The sequence below is a fragment of the Vicugna pacos genome, chromosome 4 (genome assembly GCF_048564905.1).
Source record: "Vicugna pacos chromosome 4, VicPac4, whole genome shotgun sequence".
Classification (NCBI taxonomy): Eukaryota; Metazoa; Chordata; class Mammalia; order Artiodactyla; family Camelidae; genus Vicugna; species Vicugna pacos.
Window position 1 is genome coordinate 46,252,151 of NC_132990.1, and position 14,164 is coordinate 46,266,314.

The window sequence follows — 14,164 nt, forward strand, 5'->3', positions numbered from 1 at the left end:
TAACAAGTACTGCTAAACAAAATCTATTAACAGATAACTGTAATAGCAGAGGCTTGCACTGTGTTTTTAACTTTTTTTTTCCTTTTTAATCAGCAATGATAAGGAAGCTAAACCAGATTAAGTGCTATCTTATTGGAGATACAAAGGCAAACAAGGGGAAAGAAGTGATTGAAGAGCACTTCAGAAAGCTCGGTGCATTCAAATCAGCAGGGCCTGATTACTCACTTTCCAGGGCACTTAAGGAATTGGCAGTGTAATTGCAAGACCACCAGCCTTTATTTTAGAAAAGGAAGATTGGATGGGAGAAGGTCCTGACAAGTGGGATCTGCAGATGGAGTACATTTTTTTTTTTTTAAACAGGGAAAAGCACAACCATAGTAATTATAGACTATTCAGCTTATCTTGGATACTGGGGAAGATACAAGAACAAATCATCAAACAATTTGCAACCACCTAGAAGAGCACAAGGTACTGGGTAGTAATCAGCGTGATTTTGTGAAGTACAAATTATGCCAGGCCAATTTAATTTTACCAAGAGAGAGTGACAAGCCTAGCAGAAGAGGGGAAAGCAATACCTACAATTGGACTTTAGTAAGGTCTTTTTCATTTGTTTTCTTCTGTTTCTTTTTTGTTTTTGTTTTTAAATTCCATCTCATGACATTTTATACATCAGCTCTCCAAAAGGATGTTACCTGGGTCAACAATTGGGAGGGACCTACTCTGGATGAGGCACTCAGAATAGTAAAAACAAAGATTCAGCTCCAGGTTATCACAGTGATTAGTCATAGTTATTGTTATTTTAATCAGTTAATGTGGACAAAAAAGATGATGTTAGTGGTGGAGATGCTGAGATACAAATAACATTCTCCACTACTGAGGGAAAGTATGAGAAGAAACAGGAGATACAAAAACCAGTCTAAGAAACCCAACAGCTAAGTAATACTGAATCCAGAAAGGGAGAAAATGGTGAGAGAGAAATTACTAGAGAAATTGTATAAGAAAATTTCCCAGAAAAGGACATACATGTTTATAATAAAAAAGGCCACTAAGGCTCAACTACAATAGATGGGGAAAATAACCCACTTGGATACAACTTTGTAAAGTTTTAGAAGTCTGAGAATCAATAAAACTTATAAAAGTTTCCAGAGAGAAAAATTAGGCCACCTACAGAGGAATCAAAATTGAGCAGCCAAATTCTCATTAACATCTCTGGCTGCTAGAAGATAATAGAGTAGTCCTTTTGATTCTGAGGGAAATTGAGTTTAAAACTAATTTCCCTAGTCAGCCAATGTATCAGTCAACTGTGAGAGTAAAATATAGGCATTTCACATAAACCAGCACTTAGAAAGTTTACTTCCCAGGGCTCATTTCTTAAGAAGCTACTTGAATATATATTCCATCAGAACTAGAAGGTTATCCAAGTAAGAAGAAAGCAAAGGTCCTAATACAGAAAACGCAAGTAGAGTATGATACAAAATCTTCCATTTTGGAGCAGGAGAATGAAGAGCTTCAAAGGGAAGGACTCTGGGGCGAAAGGGAACTCCCTACATTTCATAGTGAGAGTGAGAGAACAAAAAAACAAAAACAAACAAACAAAAAATTTGAGTGTTCCGGTAGAGTATGTATTTCGACAATAAAAAAGAGAGGCAATTAAGAATTTCAGAAAAAACAAAAAGCTAACCGAGAATGTTATGGTCTAGTTTTGAAGAATAATAAAATGTATGATTTTCAGTAATTTATGTACTGTAAGAGAAAGACTAGTACATGGTACTCAAACAGTCTCCTTTGAGTAGATAAGGGGTTATGATGTTGCCTTCATAGAAAGGGAAATGGCAATTTGAAAATGCTCCTTAGCTTGGCAGTGCACAATGTTGCTGAAGTCTAAATAACGTTAAGTACTTCGGCTTTAAACTCTTATAGTCAACCTAAAGACTAACCTAAAGAGTAAAGAATATCTTGGTTATGTTGCAGAAATTTAAAATAAAAGGTAAACATGAATCTTCATAATGTAAAAGTATAGCTAACAGAAGATGGGAAGTGGAAAATGAAGGAAATATGAAGAGAACAGTATGGCTGAAACTCTCAGCGTCTATAATGAGAAGTCAAGATGCTCAAGTTTTTAGAATGAGAAATTGAGGCATAATGTAATATTCAAAGTTACAAGGGTAACCACAACAGAACTTTAAAATAATAATAAAACTACCCAAAACTAGGAGGAGTTGGGAGGAAGAGGGAGATAGCATAAATGAACTAAATGCTCATCTTTTGTAATGGAGGCCATTCATAACCAAGAAATTGAAAAGGGGAATCATTTTCCAAACATCCCATATATGGAATTCAAAGAGTGCATTCATGAGTTATTTTTCACAGGCATACATGTAAGGTAATGGGGCACAACCTCAGAGCACAGGTATCAACAGTCTTAGTTTAGGGACACATTATAGTGCTGATGATATTGCAACCATGGCCTTTTTTTTTTCTATTCCGTTATCCATCCCCAGTTATAAGATTATATTTGCAAACTTAAAGTCATACCTGCTTTAATGCTTTTTAAAATTTTCTCAGAATGATCTCTAATGTTTCACTGACTATTCCCTCCAAAATTAATAGCATGGTATTTGGCCATGTGGCCTCTTTATGGTATTTTATTACATCTAATTTCTGTTCTCAAAGAATACATTCTCAGAATTGGGGTTTGCTCCCACTGAATGAAAACTTCGATGACCTTGTTATAGAATAAAAACTATTTAAAAATTATAACTCTAAAAATTAAAATAATATAAAAGTCACTTGAATCACTTCTGGTTGTTCCCGTGCATTTAAGTAACAGCATGGTTCACAGGCTCCTGTTAAGTGATGGCAGATGCAAGTAGAACTCTGTTGTATCTTCATAATTGAGGTCCAGAAAATTCAGTCGTGTAATGTGTAGGGCCAACTTAGTACAGATAATGAAATGACCAATGTGAGCTGGCTGCAGGAGGACCAGAGCCATCACCAAACTCGTCATACCCAAATTTCCATTGTCAAGGCGTGTATAATTACAGGTTCCACTGTACTTCTGATTACTGGCTTGAGTGGCATGCCACATAGCCACAGAGATAAACACAGTTGCCATACGCCCTGCCTGCTAGCTTTAAATTGTGCAGTTCTTGATTACTCTTGGCAAGAGTTAAACGATTTCAAATTTTGCACAAAATTGGTACTTACCTAATAGGCCAATTACACTATTTCAAATATTCATTATTCTAATTTATTTAAAATATGAGTATATTGTAAAAGAGCAGTATTTACTTTTTTAAATTAGGGGAAGTCAGGGGGGTATTGAAAATTAGAAGAACCCAAAGCAGAAATCTTGAAAGGAATGTTCACAGGACTAGGGCTGGGGAGGAATCATCATAACTTCTCTGTATCATTTGATCTATACTGTTCAGTTTGTTGTAAGGGACATTTACTACTATAACATAGCAAGTATTAAAGTAAGTAAATTCATAAAAACAGTAACAGTTGCCTCTTCTAATATTTCTCAAAGACTGGACCATGAAATACTTGTTAAAAATACAGAATACCTGTTTCCAGACAGAATCCTAATGAATTTGATCCCTTCTACTGGGGCCCAGAAATCTGCATTCGGACCATTGGCTTAGACACGGATCTTACTAACAACTCACTTGTACATCTTCTTCAAGTGTATTTCAGGATTGAACTTCTTGTGAAACCATCACATGCTGTATTGCCTTCTGCAGTCTTAACCATCTCCCAGCATCCTTCCTTCCCTTCCTTTATCACTAGAATAAAGAAGAAACCAAAACGACCTCACTCACTCTTTCTCTCTTTTTGCATATGGTCTTATGTAGGGCAACGGTTCATTTTAAGATCGTTTAAGCTGTACCACCTCTTGAACATGAACAGCTAAGGAAATCTAAGTGGTAAAACTCATGACAATGACTGGTTTCTTCATTATGTACGGAGAAAGATTTTGAGACTGTCTTTGTATCTTCCTTAGGTGCTAATCACTTTTTTCTCCTTCCCAGGGCTGCAGGAATATTGATCTCAGTGTTGTTTTGACCATTAATGAATTATGAAGGCAATAAGCAGAGACACACACCTCCAGCCTCCTGGGAGCTTAACCTTCTGCTACAACGTTTGCATTTGTAAGTCAGCACCTGTGCAATCTATATTCTGACTATTTGTTATTCTCCTTTAATTACACGGTGGTGGTGGTCCATTTGTAGCCTGAGAGAAACCAACTGGAGAGTCAAAGAAATTATTAAAATATTGACTTTAAATTAAAGGGCCAAAAGGAAACATGGCTGGGTTTGTTCCTACTCATTCCAGTGTGATGGTTCAGGGACAGTTATTCCCTTTCACGTCAAGGGAAGTTGGGTCTAAAAAGTTAGTACAGAAATTCTACCTTAAAAGAATTTTTAACCTTAAGTATTTCCTGCGTCGCCAATATTTCTGTTAGCATTGGCTTTACCTCGTCTATCAAACACTGTTTTGTTTGGCAGGTGATACATTTTTACATCCTGTACTTCATACTTGGTCCTGATAAATCACTCAAGTTAGGGTTTGTTGGATGGTCAAGTTGTGGATGTTGTGGATGGTCAAGTCAGTCCCAGAAAACTTTTCCTTTTAGCATTTTGGTAACTTTTTATTTTGATACGATTTCAAATTTCTGTAAAAGTTTCAAGAATTGTACAAGACACCTCCATTTACCCTTTACTGAGATTTATGTTTATTTGTATCTTGACCATTCACTACCTCTCTTTTCTATGAATCTATGTATATTATACACTCTTTTTCTTTCCTGACCCATTTGAGAGTAAGTTGAAGACATTGTGCACCTTTACCCTGAAATTTTGGCATTTTCCTTAGAATAAGATTCTCTTTAATAACCAATGTTGTTAGCAAACTCAGGTATATTAATATGGATAATAAGCCACAGTCCAAATTTAAATTCATATTTTCTTAATTGTCCTAGTGATGTTGCAATAATTAGTTATAAGCTGATTTTTACCCCAGACCAGGATCCAATCCAGGATCATGCATTGTATTGAGTTGTAATACCTCTTTTGTTTTCTTTATTCTGGAAAAGTTTCTAAGCCTTTGTCTTCTGAACTTGACATTTTTTAAAGAGGGTACTCCTTTTATTTTGTCTTTCTTTCTATTTTTTTTTCCCCTTTGGAGAAGGCTCATCATTCTGGGTTTGACTGGGATGTCCTCATGTTTAGACTTGGGTTAGGTATTTTTTGGGCAGAGACACCATTGAAGTGAGGAAGTGTCCTTGTCAATGTGGCATATCTAGCATACCTGATGTCCGTTTGTGATGTTAACTTCCATCACTTGGTTCAGGTGCTTTCTCCACTGTAAAGTTACAGCTTTTCTCTTTAAAAATTGCATGTGTTTTGTGGGGAGATACCTTGAGACTGCGTCAATATCCTACTTACAAAATTTTCTCTGACTACTTTAGCACCAATTGATGAAGGAACTCCAACGTTTCTTCTAGACTTACTAGTTGGCATTTTGCTGTGAGGAAGAGCTTGCCTTCTCCCCATTTAATTTTTTTTTACTTATTTAAGTCTGAACTTACAGATTCCTATGTTATTCCTATGTTATTCCTATGTTATGTGAGTTACAATCTAGTACTGTCTTTTTTTATTTTGATGCTCAGATTTTTCCCAGATTTGGCTAGTGGGCAGCTCCGTCACCTGTTTGTCTTTTTGACGTATTTCCATGATGCTTCGAAACACTGCCTTACTTTCTATAGTAACTGGCTCATCTTGTATTTTTTTCTCTGCCTCCTCCCTAGAATTAACCATTTCTCCAATGAGCCCCCAAGTAAATTTTGGTAAGAAAATCAGATTTACCCTTTGTGCCTGCCCCTCCCCATTTCCCGTCACCTTTCAGCAACCTGTCCCATGTGTCCCTATTGTAACCATGAATTTTAGTATCTCTAGTTAGAGAGGAAATTCTGATAAATTTGTTTACCTTAAAATTGTTTGGGAATGACTGCATTACCTTTCTTAGAAATGTTTGTGTTTTCAAAGAGGAAACAAGTTAGAAAGCAATGCTCAATTTAAAAAAAAAATATATATATATATATAAATCATAGAATGTTACCGGTGAAGGAGACTTTAGATCACTGGGTCACAAACTCAGCCTCCTTCAGTGCCCTAGTAGTATGAACGTGCACGAAAGCCCAGTGGCGTCAGCAACAGAGTACAGACTGGGCTGAGCTGGAGGGTGCAAGCCCACCGAATGACATTTAAATTAAGATAAACAAACACTGAGCAGACCAAGCAAAATTTGTTTCTAATCCTTATTTGCTAGAGGACCTCCTGCTGATGACTTTTGTGTTAAAGTAAAACTAAACAGTGGTTTTAACACTGTGCCTGGAGGAGCTATCAAGATGCTTTATGGAACTTTCCTGGGGGTTCTGGAAACACTGTGGACCTCCCAATCCTCTTCAACCAGATTCACTTCCTTATTATCTGTTTGATGTGACAGGCGCCATGTGAGACTCTGTGTGAAGGAAGGGATCTGTGGATGTTGAAACAAGCTTGGAAAGCACTGATGTAGTCCAGCCACCTGATCATGCAGATTCTTGCAGATAAGCAGACTGAGGCCATCCAGGGACAACGGTTATTGCCGGGATCGTTAGTGGCAGAGTGAAGGCTGAAACCCAGACTTTCCGATGCTTGGTCCAAACTCTTTTCCCTGCACAAAGTTGCTTCACCTAATGAAGGAAAATCAGGTGCTAGTGAAGCAGGTTATCCTAATGTAGTACCCCACACACAGCAGGCTGTCTCTGAGTGAAGATGTTGATGTCCCTGGGTGACAGATCCGTTTGTATGCTCTGAAGACAAATATCCACCCTGTTCTAGAGCTCTAGAAAGTAAACATGTGAGTGAATATGCAGGTAGAAAATTCAGGTCATCAGACACCATAGTCACTGATTGACATGTTAAAATGATACTTTCATCCATAAGGAGATAATATTTCTAATAAATACACTGGTTAATGTTTCAAGTATATTCGTAAAACTCCTAGAAGATGTTCTGTTAATTGACAGAATATCAAAGAATATTTCCTTTTCTGTTCTTATGAAATCATCCATTTACTATGATAAAGTTTATTTCTCCAGTTAAAATTTATAAATTTTGAAGAAAATAGTAAGATTATTATAAATCATTACATAGACATCATAAATCATTTTAAAGACTACTGTTTTAGTTAATGTGGTATTCTACCGAAACTTCTAGTTTTATTACAGTATAATAATTAACAGCTGGCAAACTCTTACCTAAGGAATTTAGATTTTAAATTTTTAGCCTTTATCTATGCAGAACTGAAAACTGGAGTCATTATCTGAACGCTCTTGCTAGGCCAGTTCAAAATTCCTGCATCTCTTTTGTTTTTCAGTGAAACTGAACTTTATCTTCAATGGTCTGCTTTATTTTTCCCTGGGTGGTAAAAGTAGAAATAATATTTCTCCAAATTTTTAGAAGGAAAAGTATTTTAAAAATATATGTTAAATGTTGATACTTCTGACTGCTTCTAATATCCTGAGATGGTTAAAAGAGGACAAAGAGGGCTGGGAAACATTCAATTTAAAGTCTTTGCAAACTAGATTTAAAATAACGCTCATTTAAAATCTAAGATCAAATGTTCAAATATAATTTACTATTGGTAAATGCTATGTTGTTCTTGAAGCAAGCATTACGTCAACGTTTTGTGGATTATTTTCTTAAATTTTAGACTTGACCAATCATTACTTTCACTTTTTATTCTGTCATTATTCCCCTTTTTCTTATTTTGCAAGAGGAGAGTTTTTTTTTTTTAAAGGAAATACTAGACATAATGAATGAAAATGCAAACAGTCACATATTATTACTGAGCCTGACATAAACTGCATTGGCATTACTATCTTCTGCCTAATAAATACCTAAATATACATGCTTTCCTATTAAGATGTTTAAACTTGTGGATACTTATATTCTAATTAATGTTCGGATTTTTTTTTTCCTATCAAATAATTTATCATTGGATTTGTCACTTTGCTAAGCCAGTTTCTTATTGGATGTGTCCGTTTTCCTCTCTTTTTATTAATTTTTGTCACCCCAAGACTGTATGCATAATTACTCTGTTTCACCAAGACAGAGTTATTAAATGCTCACAGAGGTCATGGATGTATCCAGTTGTTTGTTATTCTTTCTTTCCTTTCGTTTCCTTTCTCTGCCTTGACGTTATCTTTACCTTTTAAGAAAGCAGGTAATAGGGAATAGACTTTGTAAAATATGATGCCTGCCTCATGAGACTGTTGGGGGAACTGAATGAGATGGTGGATATGGAAGCTCCTAGCTTCCACAGCGTGACATCAGTACTTACTTTTACTTTTTGGTCCTTTAAGGAATCTTTGACAAGCCTGACATGTCCTCAGAACTGCTCTTCTGGACAAAATTTCACATTCAGTGAAATGAAAGCCTGTAAGTAACTAAGTCCAGCTCTTGTAGGGGTTACATTTAAATTAATAACAGGTAGATTAAGAGTTTTGCCACAGGTGGGAGCCAGACAGTGTGGTGTGAAGGAAAGAGCCTTGGTCATGGGACAAGGACTGCGACTCAGTCACTGACCTGCCAGATGACCTTAGTCACTTTGCCTTTGGGCTTCAGTTTCTTCAGCTGTGTTAGAGTGTGAATGATCTCCAGGGTGCTTGTGGTTCTAAAACTTGATTCTACAAATGCAACACTTTAAAAAATGGATTTGTCCGTGTGGTGAAGAAAGTCCTGGAGGACATACAGCACCTCACTCGTGCTGGGAGTGCCTGGGTGATGGCGCGAGGGTGGCCTTCTTTCCTCCATCCCTTCCTCTTCTCTTCCTCATCTGCCTCCTTCCCTTCTTCCCCCCCTTCCTGGTCTTATTTTTCCTTCCAACAATTACTTATAGCACCTTCCATGAGTCAGCCATTATATCGAGGCCTTGGGATAGAATGATAAACAAGAATGTCTCAGTCTTGCATTTATGGAGCTAATAATCTTTTTATCTGTATCTTTTTTTCCATAAAAACTGTGAAACATTTAGAGAGCCTGAATGAACAGTACCTTGAACATCTGTATCCCCTAGATTTACCAACTGTTAACATTTTTCTCTCTCTCTGTGTGTATATACACAGATATGTATACATGTGTATACACACACACATTTTCCTAAACCATTTAAGAGTTGCAGACACTATGCTTCACCTCTAAGTAATTGAATGTACATCTCCAATAATCAGTGTACTCTCTTAAGTAACCATAATACTTTTACCACAGCTAACTTAGGTGAACCCCCACCCCCAAATTAGCACCAATCCTATAGAATTATATAATGCCTGTTCCATATTCAGATTTCTTTCTTTTTTTTTTAAATTTTGATGGGGAAGTAGTTAGGTCTCTTTATATATTTTTAGAGGAGATTCCAGGGATTGAACCCAGGACCTCAGGCATGCTAAGCGTGTGCTCTACCACTTGAGCTATACCCTCCCCCCAGATTTCTTTAATTATTCCCAAGAATGTCTTTTATTGCTCTCTTCACCAAATCTGGGTTTACCCATCCAGGTTCAGACATTTTGTTTGGTTTTCATACCTCAGTCTCTTTTAATGTAGAATTGTCCTTTATAAATGACATTTCTTTTTTTAATGACATTGACTTTTGTGCAAAGTCCAAGCACCTTGTCTTATAGAACATTCAGCATTCTGGATATCTCTGTTCCCTTATGGTATCATATGACTTATCTCTGTATTCCCTGTATTTATTGTAATCTAGAAGGTACGTTTGATTAGATTCATGTTAAAAGTTCTTGGCAAAAATATTTTACTGGTGGAATTGTGTCTCCAGTTGAAGTTTTCTAGAAAGATCATTTATGCTTATGATTAAGAAACAGAAATAAATTCAAATTTACATTATACAATACATTGAAATATAGTAGAAAAAGCGTGAGTTTGCTAGCAGAGGCCTGGATTTGAGTGCAGATTCTGTTCTCTCTAGCAACTTGACCAAATTAACTAACATAGTAATTGAGCTCTCTGCAAAAGACCAGAGAAGACAGTCACTGAAATGTGCATGTTTGTCCCTCTGCTCCACTCCTCACTATTTGTGTAAAACTGAGGCTCTTTTATACTATCCCTCATCCTTGCCACCCTTCTCACCCCCACCCCAGGCTTCAGTGCCACCAATTCTCTGTGCCAGATGTCCTTCCGTGAGAAATCTGAAAAATCTCTACCTTGCAGGGTTACTGTAAGAATGAAAGATTAGGAATAATATGTGTAGAGTACACCACACAGAGTCTGCCGCATTGTTATATGCTCAGTTCACCACCACTGTTACCGTTCCTACAGCAGTAATGTGTAAGGAAGGGAGAGAGAATTTGAAAAGGGCCAGGGAAGTGGTATAGTCCAGAAGAGAGGAATATCCAGTTTTTAAGTGATGACTTCTAAAACCTTCCAAGAGTGTTTGTGCTTATGCAGTGACCTCCATAAAAGTTCAGCTGGGATGGTGCTACGACACAGTAATCATTAACATTTATGCAGCCCTTTACAGTTTACAAAGCACATCCACATTCATTATTATGTTTGATATACACCCTCTTTCACGAAGATCAGCTGTGCTTCATGCTTCGCCCAAGGACACTGCGTAATCAGTAGGGGAGCTCAAATTAGGAGTTCTGATTGTAGAACAGACTTCTTTTGCTGAAAATTTGCAGCCTGGAACAGACACCAAATGTCTCCTTTCCAAAGACCTGACCAAGGGACTCTTTCCTTATGGTGTAGGTTACTGAAGTGCTTAGTTTAAAGTTCTTTGAGTCTATTTTAGACCTACAGCCCCTCATCTGTCATCTTTTATCTGCATTGGGTGACATTTCCTGTACTGTCGTGTGTTGTTACTCAGCCAGAATGCTTTAGTTATTTCTTGCACTTTGCCCTAACAGAGAGAAGTGCCAGTTAATGAATCTGCATTAACACCATCACATGCATATTAAAAATGCATTTGAACCCTTCAGCTGGACTAACTTCCTTCCTAGCATTGTATAGCATTGGGCAAATTAAAGGCTCATCCAAAAATTGGCTCTTGTGTTTTGAATTGTTGTTGACCTAGATATTTTTCACCTGGTCCTGGTTTTTTTTTTTTTCAATAAGAAAATTATTACTATTTTAAACAAAAACTGACTTCTTTTGTTTTGCAAACTAGAGTAGCAGAAAACATCTTTGAGGGGATGACTTATTCTTTATAATTCAGTCTGAGGCAGTTTCTAGTTTCTTTTGTGATTTCTTCTTAGCATCACAAGATATTTAGAGTTGTATTTCTTAATTTCCAAATATTTGTGAACTTTCTAGTTAACTTGTTGCTAATGATATCTATACTTCTGTTCATGTTGACATTTTAGCATAATTCTGTGGTGTCCAGGGAACAGGTGCTGAAAGATTTCAGTCTTGTGAAAGTAGCTGAGACCTGCTTTGCTGTCCAGCATACATCAGTTTTGTAAGTGCTCCAGGTGCACTTGAAGATGGAAATGTTTTCTGTAGCTGTTGGTAGGAATGGTTCTTGTATATCAGTTACATTATGTGTTAATCTTGTTCAAATCATCTGTTATTTACTGATTTGCTTATTTTTCGCTTGACTGTTTGCTTACTCTACTATTTCCCAAGAGAGGTGTGTTAAAAAAAATTCTCACTTAAAGTATGAATTCATTTCTTTCTTCAGTTTTTGCTATATATATTTTTTGGAGGCAAAGTTATTAGGTGCATACAAATTTAGAATACTCTGTCTTGTGAATGTAACCTTTTTCTCATAATGAAGTGTCCCTATTTGCCTCTAGGGATACTTTCTGCTTCAAAGTCTGCTTTGATACTAATATAGCTGTATGTGTTTCTTCTGATTAATATTTGCACCCTTTTTTTATTATCATTCTTTACTTTTTTCTATCTGATTATTCTCACTCTATTTAATATTTCATGTGTCTCTCCTTAATATTTTGCCATATTTCCTTAACACATTTTTGCTCATCTTTTAAAATTAAATTATGGACATTGTGACTTTAGCATATATTCTCCCCAATAATCACCTAATATCATCTAATACCCAGTCTATACTCAGATACTCGCAATTGTTCATAAGGTGACTTTTATAACTGTGTGGGTCAATTGCATTTGACTGTGTGGCTCTTGGTCTCTCAGAATCTAGAGTAAGCTAACTTAATTGATGCACAGTTATATCAAGAGTGACTGTAAGGAAATGAAACAGACATTTTAAAGGTTATCCTTTAATATATATATAAGAAATACAGTCAATACATCCCATTTATAATAATAATCTGAAAAACACAGAATGTAGAAATGAAAAAATAACAAATATTTTTATATCTTCCACCGATTGTGAGCATGGCTATCTTCCTGGTATATTTATCTATTTCTGATTTTTGAAGAAATCTTAGTCTGTTTCACATTATATGCTAATTATAGAGGCTGAGAAGTGAAATTTCTGAAGCTAAAGGTGTAACCTCTTTTAAGACTTTCCAGGAAAGTGTTCCAAATTTCAACAGTCCCCGGGTGCCTAAGCTTACTGCACTAGAAGGGATGTCCTCTTCAAAATGGACACCACATGGGTAATTAGTTATCATGGATATTTAGTTATTGTGGAAAATTAGCTATCATACACCTGTAATGGCTACTTGTCTTTTGCCCACCTGTGATAAAAACTGAAAATGCCAGATACTTTCCCAGCCTCCCTTGAAGCTAAGTCTTTGACATATAACCTGGGATAAACCAGTCAAATCGCCCTCTTTCAGACTTTGAGGTTGAAGCCATTTACGCAAAAAGAGCAGGCACAGTGGAGAATCCCTCCGGGGGATGTAGTGGCAGCTGCCGGGAGCAGGTCAGCATCTGATTCGCAGTGCTGAGGTAGTAGCTCAAGCCACGCGGTCCAGCATTCACTGGTGGTGGCAGCAGCGTCCTCACCAGAAGGGCTCTGGCAGGAGTTGGACTGTGGTCCTGGCCATTGTCTTATTCTTTCCCATTCTTTGAGCCTGGTTGTCCAGCTTTCCCTGATCCCCTGTCAAGTCCCCATATCCTTTAATAAATTACTTCTCTGTTGAAACCAGCCAGAGTCTGATTCTACTGCTTACAGAAAAGGAACTCGACTACATTTCCTTGCAGGGATTCTCCCGTGTAGGGCGGGACCTGTTTCAAATGGCAGGAGAGTCAGTGTGTGCACAAGGGAGGTCTGGAGGAAGAGAGAGTGCTCAGCAAGTTAACTTCTCAGGACTGGGAGTTGGGAAGAGTCTGGCTGAAACTGGGTCAATATGGGAAGGAGGGCAAGAGCAGCTTCTTAAGAAGGTAACATGTGTCATTCTTGGGCACTTGGTCCCACTGTCAGCAGCGTGATTGCAGGGCCAGTTCAGGAGCCCAGCCCCTATAAATGTGACACCAGAAATGTTAGGCCTCCAGATGGATAGTAAGCCAAGCGGCCTTGGTTGGGACCGACTGTGCACCTGAGACTCTAGGTGGGGTAAGGGACAATAGCAGATGAAGCTGTGCAGACTTGAAGTGGAAGCCGACAATTGCCATGGGAGGCCATGCCACCACTTTTGGAAATTCTCTTTGGCAGTTTATTTAGAATCAGTGTCTTTTTTTTCTTTTTCTTTAATTGAAGTATAATTGATTTACAATGTTGTATTAATTTCTGGTGTACAGCATAGTGATTCAATTGTGTGTATATATATATATATATTCCTTTTCATATGCTTTTTCATTATAAGCTATTACAAGGTATTGAATATACTTCCCATTGCTATACAGTAGAAATTTGTTGTTTATCTATTTTATATACAGTCGCTTGTATCTGCAAAACCTAAACTCCCAATTTATCCCTCCACTCTCTCTTCCCCCCTGGTAACCATACATTTGTTTTCTATGTCTGAGTCTGTTTCTGTTTTGTTAATAAGTTCATTTGTGTTTTTTTTTTTTTTAGATTCCACATGTAAGTAATATCATATGGTCTTTTTCTTTCTCTTTCTGGCTTATTTCACTTAGTATGACAATCTCCAGGTCCATCCATGTTGCTGCAAAGGGCATTATTTTATTCTTTTTTAGAACTAATTTTCAAGTAATACAACCAAAGCAGCCCA

The 14,164-nt window shown here is 37.1% G+C and overlaps 1 protein-coding gene across 3 annotated transcripts in view; it reads left to right on the top strand.

The window, feature by feature from the left end:
- Window positions 1–14,164, top strand: part of LOC107033502 (spermatogenesis-associated protein 31D4) — a 145,240-nt gene that overhangs the window by 18,535 nt on the left and 112,541 nt on the right. For 2 of the 3 annotated variants that reach the window (XM_072959652.1, XM_072959653.1), the window contains exons 4-5: window positions 4,032–4,151; window positions 8,411–8,486. The gene's annotated coding sequence lies outside the window, so the exon portion shown is untranslated. The remainder of the gene's footprint in view (window positions 1–4,031; window positions 4,152–8,410; window positions 8,487–14,164) is intronic. The other variant, XM_072959654.1, reaches the window with a different exon arrangement.